This window comes from Balaenoptera borealis (genome assembly GCF_965194805.1).
Source record: "Balaenoptera borealis genome assembly, chromosome: 2".
Taxonomy (NCBI): Eukaryota; Metazoa; Chordata; class Mammalia; order Artiodactyla; family Balaenopteridae; genus Balaenoptera; species Balaenoptera borealis.
Window position 1 is genome coordinate 47,822,089 of NC_138867.1, and position 21,340 is coordinate 47,843,428.

Here is a 21,340-nt window from a genome sequence, read left to right on the forward strand (position 1 = left end):
CGCTTATTTAAGCTTGTTCTCTAATTTGAAAAATGCCGAGAGCAGGACCTACATCACAGGGTGATTTTGAAGATTAATTGGATTGCGTGTGTGTGAAAGTCAGTGCTCAGAAAAGCATGATGGTGAGGAATTTTAGATGCAGGCACATGGAGTATGTTAGGATTTTCTGAATTATTTCCAGCCCCTTCCAGTGTTTCACTCTTCACCCAGATTCTATTATTCACTGACTGACTGAGAGGGTCTTCCCAGCCTTTATCGATGTGACTAAGAAGAGTAATCCTGGAGAGTACTCTCCAATTGTTTATCTAATTAAACAAGCAAACCTTTTTAACCCAGACATCCTGAATCTCTGTAGCTTGTCTCTGCTGATTTGGTCAGAACAGCTCAGATGGTTGGGAAGGGCTTTCCAGGTAGAAAAAAGTAAATTAACAGTCTGGAAAACAAAGACCTCTGAGTAAAAACAGTGTCACTATGACAACCCACTCACCCCTTTTATTTACCATAGTGTCTAGCATGAGTAGGGGGTCTAGAAAAACCCAGGTGACCACCCAGCGGGAGTTTCCTCTAAAGACAGAGACTGGCAGATATCATATTTGATGCATGAAAGCCAACTTTTCAAGTAATTAAATCACTAAATAATCTATTGCCATGATTTGTTTACTACTAGAATGAATTTCTCCAGGGTTGGGACCATATCAATACATTTTTCTATCTCTGGTGCAAAACACTGGTTTGTCACATACCAGATATCCAATATTTTTGTTGAATTGAACTGAAAAAGCATGAAACAGTCCCTTTATTAAGGCTACCTTTCTGTGATGTTTCCAGAGCTTCTCACACCTCTGAGAATCAACAACTAGACTGTTAGAGGAATATTAACATGGTTCAGGGGCTAGTAAGCCTCATGCTCTGAGATATTGCGTGATTAGAGTAACTGTGCTGCGAAGAGAAATCCCTGGCATAGCGAACCTTATCTTCAGTTTCCCCTCCTAATGTCCTACAGAATGGCTTATTCTCTGGGTGCCTAAACACCCCATTTCATTTGTTTGTTTAGATATCTATTGCCCTGTGTTCCATATGGGTAGGGGTTTCATATATTCTAATTGGCCTTGAATTGACCAGGTTTATGTTTGTTATCCCAGCATAAATATGAATAGCATTGCATTTCATTCTCAAAAGTGTCCTGGTGTGGATGCTAAATCATATGAACACTATGGGAGAGTTCATCACACATCATTTAGCTGTCCAGCCCTGCCTCTTCCGGAAGTCTGGGTACCACACCGGCCCAAGGCTTTCCTCTATGGAAGCAATTCTCTCAAATCACCAAAGCATACAGGAGCTTTGAGCCTACTGCTGGAAGAATAGGCATCTCTGTTCAGAGACACTCTTGGTGAAACAACAGGAAAAAATCAATTCTCTAAATTTAAGTCTTTCTTTCATCTTGAACCACTTAGGAACACTAAGAAACAAAGAATCACTAACAATTACATCCCCAGTTACTGAAATCTAGAAGACACATCCATTCGAAAACTCTAATCTAGTAATTAAGCTTCTCAGATTAAACTGCACCTTAATAATGTAGCTTCTTTGGTCAAAATCAGTTTAAGCCCCTCTAATGCGATTTGGAATAAATGGACAGACAAAAATTAAAATGTTGGCTGGTCAAGGTAATCAGAAAGCTCACTTCATTCAGTCAATAACAATGGCACTTGAACTGATTCTTTTTACTACTGGGGTGTAATTGTTCTTGGCTTTAATTTCTTGTAATGATGGAATGAATTAGATTACTTCATACTTTTAGGAACATTTAGCTACCGCATGTTTCAGTGCTTCCATAAACCCCGCTGGAAATTAAATCAGCTCTGTGACTGTTCATTCTCCCTATTTAGTGACATAGCTGCCTCATGTCAGCAAAATGGGAACCATTGTCTACCTTAATCCAAGACACTGCAGTAGAGTTAAGAGAAATTACCCCCTCCGCCTCTCTCTTTTCAGACCTCCCTATTTGTAACCCTCAAATTGTGGCATGCCTGCTGGGACACAATCTTGTTAGAACAAGCAGAGTAATCCTTGTGTGGGACTTTAGGACTGTACTGTAAGTTCAAAATGTACCTGTGATTCAAATTTAGATGAGGGTACGAGTTGGTAAGAACATGAAGAGCCTCAAACAGTTTTAAGAGCCCAAACTACTTTTGTTCTGGGCTACCAGTTTCTCCTTTCCCCAATTCTAGGTGAACACACCAGCTTTGAGGTAGGGAATCTATTTCCACAGACTACTCAAATTAGTCATTAGGCTAGCACATGTAATCTTTAGACCCTTAGCCAGGGTAGGTAAAATATTCTAGCAGATCCTAACATGACTTTCCTGAAAACTGCAGCTACTAAGCTCATAGTGTATAAGATCATACTACAAATGACATTGCAAATACACTTCTGCACACTGATATCAAATATTTAAAACACATGCAACATTATTAATAGGCGACATTGTGGCAGAGACTGCTGGCTGGTCCCTAATACTGGTGCTTTTCTTCATCAGGTCTCTATTAGAATCCCAATTCTTACCTAAGCAAATGGATACTCAAAACAGAAAACTCCCAGAGTCCTAGTGTTACCATACGACTAAGTCCTAGTGAATGGGTTGGAAGTAGAAGTGTTATATGGAAGTTTCAGGAACTCTCATTAAAAGACATCTCTCATATATCTTTAATGTGTCCTTCTCCATTCCCTTCTCTTTTCTACTGGCTAGAATATGAAGTTGATGGATGGAGCTGGGGTTGCCATATCGGGTCATGGGTTGAATTCACACATTGAGGCCACGTCTAATAGCAACATAATGGAAGGAGCATGTGTCCTTGAAGACTTTATGGAATAGGAGTGCTGCCCCATGAGCTCTGGACTACCTACCTTCCGATTTTAACATGATGCAGAAATAAACATCTACCTTGTTTAAACCACTTCTATTTTAAATGTCTATATTCACAGCCAAATACAATCCCAACGAATACAAACACCATTAATAAAACTCCTATTCACCTATGATCTAGGACTATAGCTTAGTCTTGTCAACAAGAAGTGTGTTGACATAGGCCAGGCTGAAATTTAGATAATGGATGACTGGTTTCCGGTTTACTCTAATTCAAAGATATTGTGCAGTGATAGATTGTGAATTAAGAGCTTGCTCTGGAACTATCTGAAAATAACTTTGAGAAAATAGGCCAAACAAAACCCTGCAAGAACCCCCGGAGCTTCCCCTAGGATTCAGATATTTGCCTTTCCAGCCTAATTTGGAAGCCATTCCAGCCTGGAAGCTGATGGGAGCCTGGAAGTGATGAACTAAAAAATGGTTTCCCCACCATGAAGAAGAGTACTGTCCTCATGCTGGGAAGGCTCTCCCCCTGGACTCCCACCCCACTCACTTATACACTTGAACACATGGATGCTTACATATTTTTTCTGACTCAGTAGTCTCTGAGCACACTGCTCTTGTTGTATCGTTACAACCTGGAGGATCTTTTTCAAAATTATTTCTTACTATGATTTGTCATTCAAAGCCAATGTTCTCTCCTCCTGCAGATCCAACAGCTTTAACACTAAATTCTTGTGGATCCAAGTCATGTCTCAAAGGTTTATAGAATGACATACGGTGGTCATATGGTCAGAGAACAAATACTTCTTAATGTATAATATTTTATTTTATTTTTTTTTTAATTTATTTATTTATTTATTTATGGCTGTGTTGGGTCTTCATTTCTGCGCGAGGGCTCTCTCCAGTTGTGGCAAGCGGGGGCCACTCTTCATCACGGTGCGCGGGCCTCTCACTATCGCGGCCTCTCTTGTTTCGGAGCACAGGCTCCAGACGCGCAGGCTCAGTAGTTGTGGCTCGCGGGCCTAGTCGCTCTGCGGCATGTGGGATCTTCCCAGACCAGGGCTCGAACCCGTGTCCCCTGCATTAGCAGGCAGATTCTCAACCACTGCGCCACCAGGGAAGCCCAATGTATAATATTTTAAAGCCAAACAGCTTATGTATAAGCTCCGTGAGGTTATAGACCATGGCTGTCTTATTTACTACCAAATCCCCAGCTCCTGGAACATTCCCTTTCAGTGTAAATCCGTTAAGTGAATAAATGAAGAATCTGTTCAGGGTAGTAAACTTGTTGTTTGCACATACTTGAGACCCACCTCTGTGTGTACATTGTCACTGGATGAACACACAACCTCCTGGATGACTTTGCAGGATTGTGCCACTATAGTGTCTACCATAGTTACCAAGGAACCTGTTTTTCATAAATTGCTGCAGCATCACAACTTCCTCCTACAGAAAATCTTGCTGCCCATTCTAAATCCCTGAAGCACTGTTGTTCTCAATTGGATCCCCCAATACATAGGCATAGTGTTGGATACACTGGGGTGGGGAGGGATATACCAGCTCAAGGCCCTTTGGGAAAAAAATTGCAACTGTCAGATATGCGTTATCAAAATTAGCTACATAGATTATTAAACATAAATCTCAGTTCTATTTATTCACAGCAGTGTAAACCTGCATTCAAAAAAATAAGATAGGAGATAAAAACAGCTATGAAAACCATTTTGGGACTGTCTCAGTGAAGGAGTGGCTGTGGTGTAGTGTCAGGATAATGACCACAGGACCCCTGATCTCTCCAGAACCCATCTGGCATTGCCAATGCCCCCTCCACTTCTCTGCTGCTGACTGTCAGGGAGAAAGGCAAGGGCACTGACTAAGTAGAAACTACTGAAATCTTTCAAAACCTGGGGTTATCTGATCACAAGAGGAAAAACAGGGTAAAAAATACAGAAAGACAAGATGTTCTGTCCGTCCTCATGAATGCTAGCTAACTGCAGTGCCACTGATAAGACGCATCCCTAAACAGATAAGATTTCTTTATTAAGGGAAATCTCTATTAGTACTAACACATGTATTTTTCCTAAAACCAACATTGAGTCATTTCCCACATACTGACATACCATGTTTGTTGGCAAAATTTAAAACGTGAGTGCTATGACTTTTTTTAGATAGTTGAGTTATTCTTTCTACCAGTTTCAGTATCTGGGTTAGAATTTGAGGTAAAAAGGTATAAAAACAAGTCATGCTGAAATATTCAAAGGCAATCAGGTGTTTGATACTATATTACAGTTGTTTAGAAAAGTATCCTTGTTCTTGGGAGATATAGATTGGGGAGCTGGAGGATGGAGGGCCATGATGTGTGCAGCTTTCTCTCAAGGGCTTCTAAGAAGAAAAGTTGTGTGTGTGTGTGTGATACAGCACATGGGGCAGAGTGTTGACAATGGGTCAATCTGGGTGAGGAATACATATGGCTTCTCTGTACTCTTCACAAAGCTTTCTATTATGTCTGATATGACTTCCAAATAAAACATTTTTTTAAAGAGGCAATCAGAACAGTGACAATAAATTATTTCATGTTTGAACACTCTCCTGCCCCACCCCATGTATAGACACTTCATACTGCACTCTTTTGCCTATACAGTGAGTGCTAGCACAGTACATGAGTGGGAAACTCAGTCTTCCAATCTATTCATGCATTCAAGCTCTGAGTGATTCCAAGACTTTTTAGACAATGACTTGATTTTTAAGACAGCATTTTCAAAGATACAATGTAATGACCTTCCTTATAAACGAGGCCACCCTTTTGTCCTTTCAGATTTCGCTGACACTGGCCCATGGAGTACAACTGAGAACCATAGCATTGAAAAAGACAGCTGAGGCATATTGCCTAAACCACAGGCTATGGAAAACTTGGCCAAAAGTGACTACTTTGGACTGCTGACTTCAAAAGCGCTGATGAATACAATGAACTGTGGAAGATGTATGATTTGTTTTGAACATATTCACTATGATTGATGGCCCAGATTTGGCAAGTTAGTTCACTCCCAGTGAAGATGCAAGTTTCATTGCCTTGCCTCTTTCAACGTTCCTGTTGAGACAGGTTCCACTCTGATTGGCTAATGTACTAAGAAATCACTTGAAACCTGCAGCATAATGAATGTATTAGCTATACTATGGATCAATGCTGTACATAATATTCCTGAGTCAACATGAGCTCTTAATTAAATTTCCTTATTATCATGCCTCTGGAAATTTTCCTTCAGATTACTAAACTTGAAGATATGCATTTAAGTGTCAACCAGTAACTATGCTAGTAGTTTTCTAAACTGGGCCAGGGCCAGGGCCAGGGCCATGGCCAGGGTCAGGTTAGGAAGTCATCTATTATGAATGGCAGGTCATAAAACTGATAGATGTGATCAAAACTACCCATAAATTGATTCAAACCATTTTTGCCTCAAGTTATCCTGTCACCTAGAGTATCTGCCTTGGAGCAAGCCAATTTCAGTTATTGCCTTAAAAATATAAAAGAGAAGATAAAAATTGAGATAATCAGTTTATTTGGCAGTGGCAGAGGTATGGGGAATGAAAAAGAAATTTAAAAATGAGTGAGAATCGGATAGTATTAGTTCTCTAGAATGAAATTGGAATTCTTATTTTAAATTGATGAATATCTTTCAGAAATACAAAAGAGACAGAGAGGGAATAAGAACCTATTTCCAAGGTAACTCCAAGGAAGAGACCATTTAAATTAAAAATCTGACATGGATGGTGGCCAGAATTCAAGTGTTTGGTTGTTGTTATTAATAAAGAAACATGAGACATCTGTTTTCTCTTGTTACCTACCAGTTCACAAGAGGAAGGAGACGGAAAGAGAGACTGACTGACAGACAAAGAGACAAAGTCTGGAAAGAAACAAAAATCCAGCTTTAAGAGCCCTGTTATATTTCAAACCCCTTTCAAAATATCATATTTTGCTAAAATACATTAGAAATGTGTTTTATTTTTTCAGTCAACTGATAGGCCAATTGGCCGAGGTGACATTTGCATCCTTGGTACTCTTTCAGGTGAGTTCTATGGGCTATCGTAAGCAAGTCCTAGCCAAGCTCTCATTGGTGCATTTGGGGCTAGGTAGACTACATTGCCTCCTAAAAGAAACCACACAGCCCTGATGCTGGTCCTGCTAAAGTGGAGTCTGCTGTCAGGTCCTAAAGACTACCCATGCCCCAGTACTTTATCACAATGAGCCAAATGGGAACGAAATACTCAGAACAGGCCATGAATCTACTGGCAGTGAATTTTCAACATCCTGCACAACATGGTGATTTGTTAATTCAGATTGGGACTCTTTTTAACTAGAGTTTGTTACTCCTCTCTAAAATGTCAATAAACCATCTGTTTTTATTCATTCACCAAATAACTTTTTAAAAAAAAGTATTTAATCAGAGAATCAGCAATCCATGGATTAATATATCCATTAGCGATGATCCCTTCTCCAAGCTTAGTTTTTTTTTAGGCGTTAGCTTTTTTTCTGTCCTTCCAACAAATAGCCTGACTTCCAAGTGTAAGGGGTATTTCAGGTGTAGAAATGTCCACAGGGTCTCCAACTTTTCTTAACAATAAATAAATAATTAAGTTTTATTAAAGAAAAGAAAGTCAGAAGATTCTGTGCTTGCCTTACACACTGACTTCAAGTTCACCCACAACCAATTTTCATATTTTGGAGATTTCACTGATTTCTACACATAGGGCTTCTTTTATTCCCTGGCCACAAAGGATAAATGCATTCTACTTGTTATATCTATAATGAAAATAAAATATCACACACCTATCTTTGCAGAATAAACATCTTAAGTCTAAAGTTTCCTTGGGAAATAAGATCAGGAAATAATTGTCAAGAGACTATACACTAATAAAATATTCTGTTAAGGAATACCAGGTAATCTGAAAACCTAGACATCCTGTTCCTTCCTTTGACTCATACTGTTTCAATCATATGATATTACATGTATTAGTATTTGGAAGCTACTGAGACATTTCATTATAATATTGTCTTTAGGATATATGATTTGAGACTCTCTTATAAGAAATTCGATTTTATACCAATTTGTTTTGTCCCTTAATAACTAGATCTCCTTTGATAGGATCTGAGAATTAATACTCCTATCTCACAAAGAGTACAAGAGGCCCGAGTAGATGGAGTTTCAAAGGTGGTCCCTGTCAAAGTACTTTTACCTCAACCAAAAATGTCCCAATTCTTCCTGTGTGCTTTTCGGATTCTGTTCTAAGAAATATACCTTCTTCACTCTCCTAATGGAAAACCACTGATTCACTGATTCATTCAACAAACATTTACTGAACACGTAATATATACTAAACACTGGATAAGATGCTGGGCATGCAAAAATGAATAGATAAGTTCTTGCCCTTAAGAAATTCAGTCTGGTCAAGAAGTGAGGAGAGCTAACAAACAATCCTAGTAGACCACTGGGGAGGGTTCCGACAGCACACTCAGAACACAGAGGCAACTAACTTATTCTTGGGGGACTTCCTAGAGGAGCTGATTCTTGATACATCAAAAAGCAGGAGGAATTAGGTGCAGGGAAGAGGAGCAAGGGTGGAATTGGGGAAGGAGTGGGTAGGTGAGGAGGGGTCCCAGACAAAGAGAATAACATGGACAAATGTGTAAAGTCATGAGAATGGTGCATTTGTTATAGGAGAGGGTGCACATGTGGGAGAACATTGTAAGTTGAGGCAGGAGAGGATCATGCAAAATGAGTGACTAGTAAAGGAAGCTGGTCATCTCCCCAAGTGGTAGGAAAGCTTATTTTTAAGATACTGATCCTTCTTCTTTTTCTTTTCTTTTTCATTCTATGGAGAAAAGAAGAGAAAACATGCCTTTACGGAGAATGAGTTGCAAGGAAGAAAACAGTTGTAAGTTTCTGAAGAGAGAAGAAGATATATGATTAACATCTTGTCCCAATCAGGACACTTTTTTTTATACATATAAATTTATTTTATTTTTTGCTGCATTGGGTCTTCGTTGCTGCGTGTGGGCTTTCTCTAGTTGTGGTGAGCGGGGGCTACTCTTTGCTGCGGTGTGCAGGCTTCCCACTGCAGTGGCTCCTCTTGTTGCAGAGCATGGGCTCTAGGTGCGCAGGCTTCAGTAGTTGTAGCGTGTGGGCTCAGTAGTTGTGGCTTGCGGGCTCTAGAGCACAGGCTCGGTAGTTGGGGCGCACTGGCTTAGTTGCTCCACAGCATGTGGGATCTTCCCAGACCAGGGCTCGAACCCGTGTCCACTGCATTGGCAGGTGGATTCTTAACCACTGCACCACCAGGGAAGCCCAAGGACACTTTTTTTTGAAATGCAGTAAGTTATCACATACCTTACCCACATTTCTAGCCTGCATGATGGTGTTGAAATATTGACTACGTTTCTGATATAGTTTCTGGAGTCTGAATGTCACTGCAGGGATGAATAAGCCCAGCAGATTGGAATCACATGGGTTTGCTATATGACACTTTTTTTTCCCACATAAGATTAGAGGAAAATTGATTTCACTAAATTTCCTGCCTTATTTTGGTAAGAACTGAAGTCCATGCCATTATCCTTTTGCCTATTCTTTCATATTAATATTTAAAATCTGATGTGGGATTGTGCATTTATGGAAGAAATAATTTAATACCTTTTGCTATCTCTTATTTCTAATGGGCTTTAATTTTTTTAAAAAGAAAAAGAGGACGTGGGCTTTCTTTACAAAAAACACACTATTTTTAGACTTTAAGAACTTTCCAAGTAAACATATATTTCTTAATTTACTCTGAGTAAATTGTAAGTTAGTACCTAGAGGCCAAGTACCTTGTAATTGGTGCAATGTTTTATAATACTCTTTGTGGCCAGTTTTTAATAACTCAAAATTTAAGAAAACTTCATAAGACTACTAAAATAAAGTTCTACTGTAGAGCCTATAGTGACAAAACATGAACCACACTGGCTTGACGTCCAGAGCTTAAAACTGCCTACTTGAGTTCTAGATTAAAAACAGCCTAACTCTGTAATAACCTATATGGGAAAAGAATCTGAAAAAGAATAGATACATAAATATGTATAACTAAATCACTTTGCTGTCCACCTGAAACTAACACAACATTATGAGTCAACTATATTCCAATATAAAATAAAAAATTTTTAAAAAGAAAAAAAATCCAAATGTCTTTGTATGTCTTGCAATAAAAAAATAAAGTATATTAGTTTTGTCTTCCTTAAAAAAAAAACAAAACAGCCTATATGTATGAAATACAAAATCCAACATCTCTATGGCTGAGTATTCTGAAGTCTCAGTCTCTTTGTTTATAAGAAAGTAAAACTTGCCCCTAACCCGCACTGCCAGCATGCTGAGATTCTGTTAGGGTACAGATTTCATCTGGGTTAACATGATTGTTGACGTTGATGGTATATTTCACATTAGTTTAAGAAATCACTGCCTATTCAGAAAATGGGGACAATGAAAGTAAAAAAAAAAAAAAGTATTATTTTGCTAGGAGCTGAATTTCAGTCCTTCTGCTTCATTCATTTGTTCATTCAGTTGTTAGTTAATTCATTTATTCACTCAAAAATATATATTGAGCACTTTCTGTGGCAGACACTGTGACAGGTGTTGGATTCAATAATGAATAAAACATATCTGGTTTAAACATCTTGCCCTGTGGACTGTAGAGTCAAACAAGGAATGTCAACAATAAATGAAAAATTTAAATCTGATTAATGTTATATGTAAAAATACCACCCCCCAAGACAATTTATTTTCCATGAAGGAATAAAGACTCAGTCCAGTGAGGGAGACAAGCATGTTAACAAATATAAAACAAAATGATCGGTAAGTGATGCAGATTTCAAAGAGAATGGGCTTTAGGCTTTGGATTTCAAATCTCACTATAGTCCGTCCTCAGTATCCACAGTTTTCACATTCCTGGATTCAGTCAACTGTGGATCAAAAGTATTCACCCAAAAATGTCCAGAAAGTTCCAAAGAGCAAAACTTGAATTTGCTTCACACTGGCAGCTATTTACATAGCATTTAGATTGCATTAGTTATTATAAGTAATCTAGAGATGATTTAAAGTGTTAGGTTATATGCAAATACTACACGATTTTATATAAGGGAATTGAGCATCCACACATTTTGCTGAGGGGTGTCCTGGTACCAATCACCTGCAGATACTGAGGGACAACTGTCTCTGCTCTTGAGCCACTTACTCAAGTCTTCTCAGCCTTAGTTACCTTCTCTGTAAAGAAGGAAACTACCTTGCTTATCTGATAGATAAGAATCGGCTAAAGGGCCAGGTGGCTCATTAAATTGCAGTTATTATGATGGTTATTTTCTGGAGTTATGGAAGTTTTCACACTGGACGGAACATTTCAACTTGGTCTGGAAGAGTAATTAAAGTTTATCAGACAGAAAAAGGTTGTTCGGGTGTTCTAGAGAGAAGGAACAAAGTGCAAATTCGAGTGGCTGGAATTAAAATGGTTTCTTGGAGAAATGGATGGCTGATCAGTGCAGTTGGAGCATAATGTTATATAAGTAACTGCCTTTCTACCTCTTCTTTCAACTGATGAACAAAGGAAAGCATTCTAAAAACTAACTTAAATCCTTCTTTCTCCTTATCTCTTCTCCATTCCCCATACCACTGAAACACAGACTTCTTTTATAATAACCCAGTGTTAAGAGACTTGGTATATCAAGATTAGCAGATTTTACAGCATTGGATAAAACAGAGAAAGAAAAGTTAACAGCAAACACATTCCATGTGAGAGTTTGGATGCTCCAGCAGGTCCAGAATATGCAATTAAAAGACCAAAAATTGGTCCAGGAATATTTCAGTGGTGCTTCTACCATCATCCTAATCATTATTTTCTACCTTAATAAAAACCCATCCCTTATCACATATACTATTTGTGGATTCTGTTCCAAGACAGGAAGTTCATTTTTTTATCCAACGGGGAAGCCCTCTCCTTCTTCCCTGGGAAATTCCTGGGCAATCATGAAAACAGCAGTCACTGCAACACAGGGCACACTTGCACAAGCTTCTGGTCCATGGTGCTGGAGTGACTCACACTTCCAGATGGCCTTGTTAGGTTAGCCTTCATCCAGATTCCACTCTTGGCACCATTAACCTGACCTGGCACTGTCTCAATAAATAACTTTCTCTGTTATGAGGACTGGGGCTTTTACCCTTCTGAGAATAAATGTCCAATATTTTGCTGGGGTGAATGAGGCACGGTCACACCACTCCATAGAACATATGATGGGATCCGCACGTCTAACTGCTTCTTAAACAGTTTTAGACTTTACACCACTTTCTTAGGTACTGGGTATGGCTGATTTTTGTCTTTTTGTTGTTTGGCACTATTAGTGGGATTGCTTTTTCTGCTTTCCCCAGTGCTAGCATAGGGTTCAGCTTTAACTGTTTACTAAGGCAGTTACCACTTGACCATTTGTTTTGAGCTTACAAAATTTTGTTGTTGTTACTCCTTTCCCACTTTCTTTGTCATTGTGGTTTATGCTTATGGTTTTCAGAAGGTAGAGGTGTTAAAAGAATGTGTTAACTGCTCTATCTTTATCCAGACATCCCAATTTTTTTTTTTTTACTATTCTAACTTGTCATTTATATATTTTCTTTTGTGAATTGTCTGAACACGTCTCTGATGATTTAACATCAAAGCTTTTGTGTTTTCCTTACTTATTTGCATGAGCTCTTTGTTACTGTATTAACCCCTGACCTCTAATATCTTTAGTTCAACTGATCTCAAAGCTCATTGAATTATCTGTGGTACCTGTGGTTTAGAACGTACACAGGTCATGTATTGCTTAGATGGAACAGATGTAATGAAACTTACTATGAATATTTCACCAAAATACATGTTTGTAAAATCATATAAAGAATAACCTTCTATCACTAGGCTTTACCCTTGTAACAGGCAAATATTGACCTTTAACTGTATTAATTCAATACAATTTCATGGAACATTTGGGATGTATGAAGCACCACATCCTGGAGAGTATAAATTTCAAGGGTCTGAGTCCCTTCCTTGCAGGATTTTTCAGGAGAAGACAGATCAATAAATAATTATAAAGCAATGAAGGCTCATGTATATCAGAAGCACAAAGCTGAGGACAACTCCCTTGATCTGTTAGTTGAGGGAAACTGGGGAAGACTTTGGAACTAAAGAGGTGGATCTTGAAAGATGAGTGGTGGTTTTGCCAGGCTGCAAAGGTGACAAAAGCCTTCCCAAGCTGAAATAAGAGAATGTGCACAATGTCACAGATGTAAAACAATGTGTATTTAGGGAATGGTGAGAAGTCTTTGGGGGGGTTGTTGAAGGTATAGAATATAACAAGTTGACACTAGACAGGATTTTAGAAAGAGAGTCTAGCCTAACCCCCTTACTTTTACAGACTGGAAATCAGTCCTAAAGAAGTTACAAGTTGCCAAGATTCTCCTCTCAGTGACAGAAACAGGACTAGGACATTACGTTCTGATATTTTTTAGGCATTTTTTTATCATATCACACAGTTCCTTACGTCTCATTGTAGATACAGATTATTTTCCTGAGAGCAAGTATAAAAAGAACTGATCAGACGATCTAGGAGGCACAATTAGCATACAATTCTAATCTATTGCCAGTGGGTCCTTTGTAATGCTTTGTTGAGAAGGATCCTGAGGTCTACAGAAATAGCACGATTTCTTAATTATGTATATCTATGATGGGTACAGGATGAGGGAGATGCCACACAATTATTTTCCATGTATAGGAACGATGTAATGGGGAACAAGAAATGGAAAATAAGAAAGAAAAGAGTACACCACATATAATTTATGACTAATCTCATTTTGGCTTAGTTTATCTTATCAAATTTATTCTTTTGAAAAAGTCATTAAATATTGGGTTAGATTACCTGAAACCTCTCCCTTTTCAACTCATTTCTTGTTTTAGTTTGCTCTTTGGGACAGTGGATGGGCTTACTATTCGCTATGAGATTATGCAAAACTATTCTTTAATCACCTTGATTGCTTTCAAACAGAAAGTGTTATTTTTTAAAACTTTCAAATTGTGGGTATGTACATTTGTTGCAAAGGAAACTCATTCTGTCAGATTTTGTTTATCTTCTGACTTAAGTAATTAGGTATTTATTAATATACTGCATTTCTTATAAGTAAAAAAATCACAGATTTTCTTCAAACATTTGCTTATTTGGAATCAGGTACAAAGAAAAAAATTTTCTATCATATGGAATTATTTCAAAATCTATTATTACTTCTTACAAATATAGAGCATACAAGAGATTCTCACCATTTTTCTAAGATGAACATTAGGAAGACATAAAAGTTACCTTTTAGAATACTATTTTATTTTTTCTAAACATTTCCCACAACCTATTTTTTTAATCCATATTTTTCAGTTATAAATATCTGTTTGTAGTCTTTAAAGACCCATACCATTTTTTTCTATGTGATTTAACCTAAAATGACATTCTCTGTAAATGAGGTAATTTATTTCTCCATTTTTCTATTTCCTGATGCTTGGCAGTCCTAAATGCCATTGCAGATCCTTCCAGAAAGCACTTTCCAAGAATCGTACTTTCCTTTGGAGCTCTGGAGCAACCTGCTGAAAATTCTTGGCGTAAACCAGAAGGAAGGCTAAAGAGACAAAAGAAAACCATAGCTTCCCTAAAGTTAATCAAACAGAATCCCCTGGCTCACTTTCACAATCAATGTAAACTAAAATGGCCACTTCACAACAGTAATTTCTGTTCTACACAGTACATGCTTCACACTTTTATAAATAGGAAAACAACACATTTCTCCAGCTGTAAGTGGAGCTTCTTGGCAAATAAAAGAAAAACTTATTCCCATTAGTAAAACACTGGAGTTTAAATCTAGAGAACAAGTACCTTAAAAATCTAACAGAAAAAGTCTCTTATTTGTACTCTGTGTAAGCAATTAGGTTTGCGAATATTCCTATATCATCGCAGAAAATACCAGCTAGACTGTTTAAAGTCTTCAGTGACAATAAGAGACACAGAAAAAAATAAGCTAACTCCCCCAACAATGCAAATATGGAACCTAAGGAGCACCTGGTGACCATAAATGCATACCTTTGCGAGTCTGACAATTTACATACAGTTCACACAATCAGCAAGTTTGATAAATATGATTATGACTCTCAAGTTGAAACAAATACTCTTTCCTAGGAGCAAAGAATTGTTATTGAGCATATGGTATTAATTTTCTTGCCAACTTATGCTTGTAAAACTGAATCAGTGCTTCGCCTTAAAAATGCCAAATAACTCAGATTTTAGAATCATACATACCAGCTAATCAGCTCTGTTTCTCCCCACCCTGTCATTTCCCTCTTCTAAAGCTCAAACAAGATAGTATGATTGACACAAATAAAAGCCAGTCATTATCTTTCTTACTGCTATATGGTCTTATCTACAACGCAGCATTTCTATATTTTACAAAAGATACCATAATTTGAAGCGATAATATAACCCAAAGTACTAATCTACAACATATGTATTAGGTGAAACATACTATTATTGCTGGAGTTGCCACCAATATGAAAACATGCTAACAACTAAATATAGGTTTATTTCCAATCTGGTGTTAAGAGCTAGAATTTTAAATATAATAAAAATTGGGTTCAAAACTGCATGACTATTGGTCAAGTTATTTAACGTCTCAGGTTTCTTATTTGTAAAGTTGTGAGAGTTTTTATAGGGCTCTTCTGAGTATTAAAAAGGCATTATATACAAAACTCTTAGCATAATGTCTACATAAAGTTAACAGTTAACAGAACGATAACTAATACTGGCTAGCTGTTAGAGAACTGAAGTTTTCACTAAATGAAGGAGTTGTCCTTAAGGTGCATTCAATGCAACCATGATTTTTAACAATTCTTTTTTGTCACTTTGCTTTTCTAGGGGAAAAATTTCCCCCATTTTTCTCCCATTTGTTTTGATTTGTACAAGAGAGTTGTAGGCAGCTGGAGCAGTTACACCATACTGTACATGCGTAAGTCCGACAGCTGATTTTCAAGATTTGGCAAGAATTCCCAGTAATCTACTGTCTCAGACACACCTGAGGGCTACCATGTGCCTAGGATCAGTCAGTTGCACTAGGACACTGCCTCAGGGCTAGGACAGGAGACTCGGGGATGGCAAGGGCCAAGAGCATGCCCTTCCACCCATCAGACACCTGCCCCTCCCCCACCCAGAGGCAGCCACGTTCCGCCTGTAGGTCAGAGGAGGTGCTCTTTCTTGCACAAGAAGAGCAAAGCCCAAAACCATCTTGGTAGTGCGGGTTTTTACCCAAACTTCTTAGTAGCCCTGAATTCCAAAAAATATTCTGAAGCAGAGTTGCTGTTTCCTGAGTGAGCATCTGAATCTTCTGTGGAGTTTGATGAGACCTAGGGGATGAATATTCTGTCCTCCAAAAATATCTGATTCTATCTCCTTTAACCTCTTCTTCTCACGTCCATCTCCCTGCCTGTCGTCTTTCTTTCCATCTTTATAACTAGGTCACAGATTTAAAAATCAACGCAACAAACAAGCGTGCACAACAACGCTCACTGCAGTACGTACTGCCTGTAATACAAGAAACGTCCATCAATAGGAAACTAATTAAATAAGAAATTTGACATACATGGTACGTGGTGATTTAAGAATATTGGTATAGATTTATATGTACTGGAATGTAATACTACATATTCTCCAAAACATATCAAATACAGAAGTCAGTCTTAGAAAAGCATGTGTAGTATACCACTTTTGATTTTAAACATTTCCACAATTCAAATAACTGAATATTCAGCTAAAAATTCTGGAAGGTTATACACCAAATTGTATCCATCGTTAAGTGGTTCCTTCAAGGAAAGCAAGCCTAAAGGAGCATGGAGGAGGACTTTCCCATATTCCACAACGTTTTAAGTATTTTATGACATAAAAGTACTTATTTATTACTTATGTAATAAAACTATACATTAAAAGACAATCTCATGGTAGAAATATTAGGAAATACAGAAGAAGTAGAGAAAATAAAGAAAAAGCACGTATACTTCTACAACCCAGTGTTCATTACTGTTCAAAGTTAATATTTTTTCTACACATATATGCACACAGTAAATTTTTAAGCATAACTGGGTCTCATCTCATTGACCTGATATTCTAAAATGTTTGAAATATTGAAAAAAGTTGATTTCTGTAAAGAAGCAGTATTAGGAACTGTTGGCTAAAGTAGGCTGTGGCTTCTTTCTGTACAACTTAAAGCTCAGCTGAAAACATGATGCGTAGATGGTGCTATAGTCACACACACACACACATACACACGTGTTTTCTATGTTCCCCATCCCAGTTGGGTTAGGGAAGCGGAAGACTGCCTGGAAGACTGCATTGTCTCAAGCTACTGACCTAATTCCTAGCGTTTCAGTCCACTTCCTGCATGACCTCAGAATGTGTCATTGTAAATTCCTTAATAAGACAGCAGTTGCACATTTTGGAATGTGGATTCTGATACGTGGTTCAAGTCAATGTTATGGACGCTCCACTGGACCACTGTGGGCCTCAGTTTCCTCATCTCTAAACTGATCTCTACAGTCCCTTCCAGTGTAAACAGTGTGTAATTTACTAAAAACCACAAAGAATCATGCGGAACTGTCCGCCACAATATAGCCTGCTCTGAGTTCTTAAACTAATCCTCAAAGCTGAACTTCCTGCAAAAATGACTTCACTCCTTCATGGTGTGGGATTTGTCTCCATTCTCTAGGATGCTTACCAGATGGTGAAGGAGTGTATCTCTCCATCTACCAACATTTTCGTATTGCTTTTTGCAATTCATTACCTAAAGTTGTTAAAAACAAAAACTAAAACAAAAACAAAACACAACCCTGTAAAAGCGAGTAGTCACCTGAAAATGTGGCTTTCTCCTTAGGAAAAACAGGGGCAAAACAGGGGTCCCAGACAGCTACCATGTGAGAGCAATGATACAGATGATCCCTGGTTTTGATCTTCTTTGAAGTTTATTGAAAACAAACTTGAATCTATACCAATCTTGACAGGCATGGAAGTCAGATTCACGAAGAGGAAATGTGAAGCTTCCCCAATGTTATGTTTAATCTTATAATACAGTCATGAAACTCATTATAATTCAAGATCTGTACTATTAATATGAAGGAGATGGTATATAAATTTATAATCTTACCCCCAATATAATTACGTGAAATCTTAAAAATAAAATTATAGCCTGATACTATCTGTCATTTTGAAGGGGCAGAATAACAAAAGTTTTCATCAACATCCCAAGAAGTTTATGTGCTAGACATTTTTAATGAAACAGTGATAGATTAATTTCAAGTAAATATTAATACTCAAATTATTGATTATTTTTATTGAAACTTTATTGTTTATAGAAAAATGAGGAGAAAGCATAGTCCTACCATCTCCAAGGATAATTCATGTTTTTAAATGCTGCCAGGTTATCCATAATATGAAAACTCATTTATGTTTTATCTGAAAAAAAATTTAAGTCATCAAAATAGATGGTGGGAGCCAATTATGGCTTAAACAATATTTTATAAAAACTAGAAAATTGTTGAGAAAAATGACTAGAGTATCAATCATTGGTGTTCCCTATGTCAGAAGGGAAAGTTGAATGCTGTCCTATCTTTAAGGAATAATAATTTCCTGCTGTTCAGTTTTGCTTTTTATACGTATGTATACATGATAAGAAGCAGAAAAATAGGTCTGTTTTTAGCAGTCGTGTATAAATTTTATTCAACATCAATTTCAAATTGTTTTGCTATCAATATTCTGAGTCCTTTGGGCAAAAATAAATCAGGTAAGAGAATTGGATTTATTTATCTGACCTATCTATTAAATTCAATCCTCTTGTATGTACTTCCTCTACCTTTGTCCATATGGTTATACAATTATCACTGGACGGCTGAATTACTAAACAGTTTTATATATCTTTTCCTCAAAATCAAATTATTCTACAATGGTCCCCTATAGTATAAAATTGAATCCACGATCTTTTTCCTACCATTCAACAATGTCCATGATGCATCCCAGCATGCTTATGAAAAAGTTGACAGTAAAGTAAGACTCCTAGTACAACAGGAATAGAAGAAGGGTTCCTTATTATGCTAGTGAATAGCTTTCATTCAATACCTATAATTAACAATGAAGCAAATCAGAAACAAGCCAAGGCTACCCACTGTCGCCAATTATTTAATGCTGCTCAGAAAATTCTAACCTAGGTAATTAAATAAGAAAACCAAATACAAAGTACAAAATGTTTGAAAGAAGGGTACAAAATTATATTTTCAGATGATAATTCTGTAACTCAAAATTTCAGGACAACCAACTAAAATATATAAGAAAGGCAGAACATTTTGATCTATAAGAAAGGCAGAACATTATAAAATGCATATAGTACATGATAGGCTTTCTATATACCAGCAATAACCAGTTAGAAAATAGAGAAAGTATCCCATTTACAATAGCATAAAACATACAAAATATCTAGAAATAAATTTAATAAAAGATATTAAAGTCTTGTATAAATAAAACTATAAAACTTCACTGAAGGACATTTAAAAAAATGAGAAAAATATACATATATCTAATTTCCTGGATGGGAAGACTCAATATTATAAGACAGATTAATCTATAACTTTAAGGCAATTAACTTTGCTTTAAATGTTAAAAGGTTCTTAACTACGCAATTTGATTTATGATACCTACTTTCTTCTTGAAGACATTTTTCTTGGAACTCTGTGGCAACTCTTTCTAATTTAGGCTGCCTGCTTTCTAGGCCTATTTCACTGTTGTCATCCTGGGATTTATTTTCGTAAGACAGCTGGGTTGGTTCCAGTGCCCTCTGTATCCTAGGTGAACTGTGTAGAATTCTTGTTGTTTTGTTGTGCTTGAATATATCTTTTAGCAATATACATATTTTTTCATTAGGAAGGATCTATAGGAAGTAAACTTGTAAACTTGAGCCCATATATTTTTTTTTTTCAGTTGTAATTTCTTTCTTTTTTTTTTTTAAACATCTTTATTGGAGTGTAAAGCCCATATATGTCTAAATGCATCTTTAGTTTGTCCCAACACTTGATAGTTTGGCTATCAACTTAGGGCTCTGCTTAATCTACCTCAGAACTTTGAAACATTGCCTAGTCTGTCCCCGCTTCCAGCTTTGCTGATGAGAAGTCTGATACCTTTGAAAGATCCTTTGTTGTTCTCTAGAACCTTTTAGGATCAATTTCTCATCCTTGGAATTCCAAAATTTTATCAGCATGTGTCTCAGTTTGTTTTCTTTTTCCCTGTCGGGCATTGGATGAACCTTTCAATCTGAGGACTTGAATCACTCTTCATGTCAAGGGGTTTTTGTTTGTTTGTTTGTTTGTTTTTTCCAATTATTTTTTTCCTGTTTCTTCTCACTTCCCTACTTCCATCTCACTCTTCCTATCTCTTTTCTACCATATTTTGTATCCCTCTCTTTTTGTTCTATATTCTGTGAGATTTTGTTTGACTAATTCAGTCTGCAAGCACACTCAGTCTTTTATCCAATCTTCCTATTTTTTTCAGCATCCTGCTCCTATTTCACAGAAACCTGAGCATACTTAATGAATGTACTCTTCCTCTAATCTCTCTGAAAATTTAATATTTTAAGGGTTTTTTCCTATACCTTTTATCATCTCTGTTTCTTCTGGAAACAGAAGACAAATTTTCTTTAGAAAAATACATTTGTTTTGTTCACTCATTAGTTTCTTTTTGTTCTTGCTATTGGTTTTCTTCAAATGTCTCGTGATCCTTTGTTGACTGTGAATATTTATAATTTAAGAACTAGGAGTTTCTCAGGAGTTTCATAAGTAGTTGTGTACCACTTGTAAACTGCTTAATTAGCAACTTAACGCAATTTCAATCAAAATTCTAGTAGGATTTTTTTGGGAGGGCTTCACAAATTGATTATAAAATTAATTTTTATAATTTGTAAAGTAATATTTATAAATTAGCAAGACCAAGTGGGAATAACTGGAAAATTGTGAAAAATAAGATTAATTAAGAGGGCACATGTTCTCCCAGATACTAAAATGTATTTTTTATACATACTAATTATACCATGGTGCTTTTTATATAGGAACAGGCTATAAAGATTAAAAACAGAACCAGCCATCCTTAAAATTAGTAAAATATAGAAGCGACATCTCAAGCCAATAAGGAAACTATGGATTATTTAATAAATAGTGTTCTGAAAATCTAGGAAACCTAGGTAAAGACTATCAGAACCCTGACTTACAATAAAATATATTCCATAATTATTAAAAATTTAAACATGTAATTAAATCCATAAAGGACTAAAGTAAAACACAGGTATGTATATTGGGGTAGGAAAAGACTTGCTAAGGATATAT

The 21,340-nt window shown here is 36.8% G+C and overlaps 1 protein-coding gene across 17 annotated transcripts in view; it reads right to left on the bottom strand.

Annotated features, from left to right (window-relative positions):
* PDE4D (phosphodiesterase 4D) overlaps positions 1–21,340 on the bottom strand; it is a 1,112,988-nt gene that overhangs the window by 73,426 nt on the left and 1,018,222 nt on the right. The window lies entirely within an intron of this gene.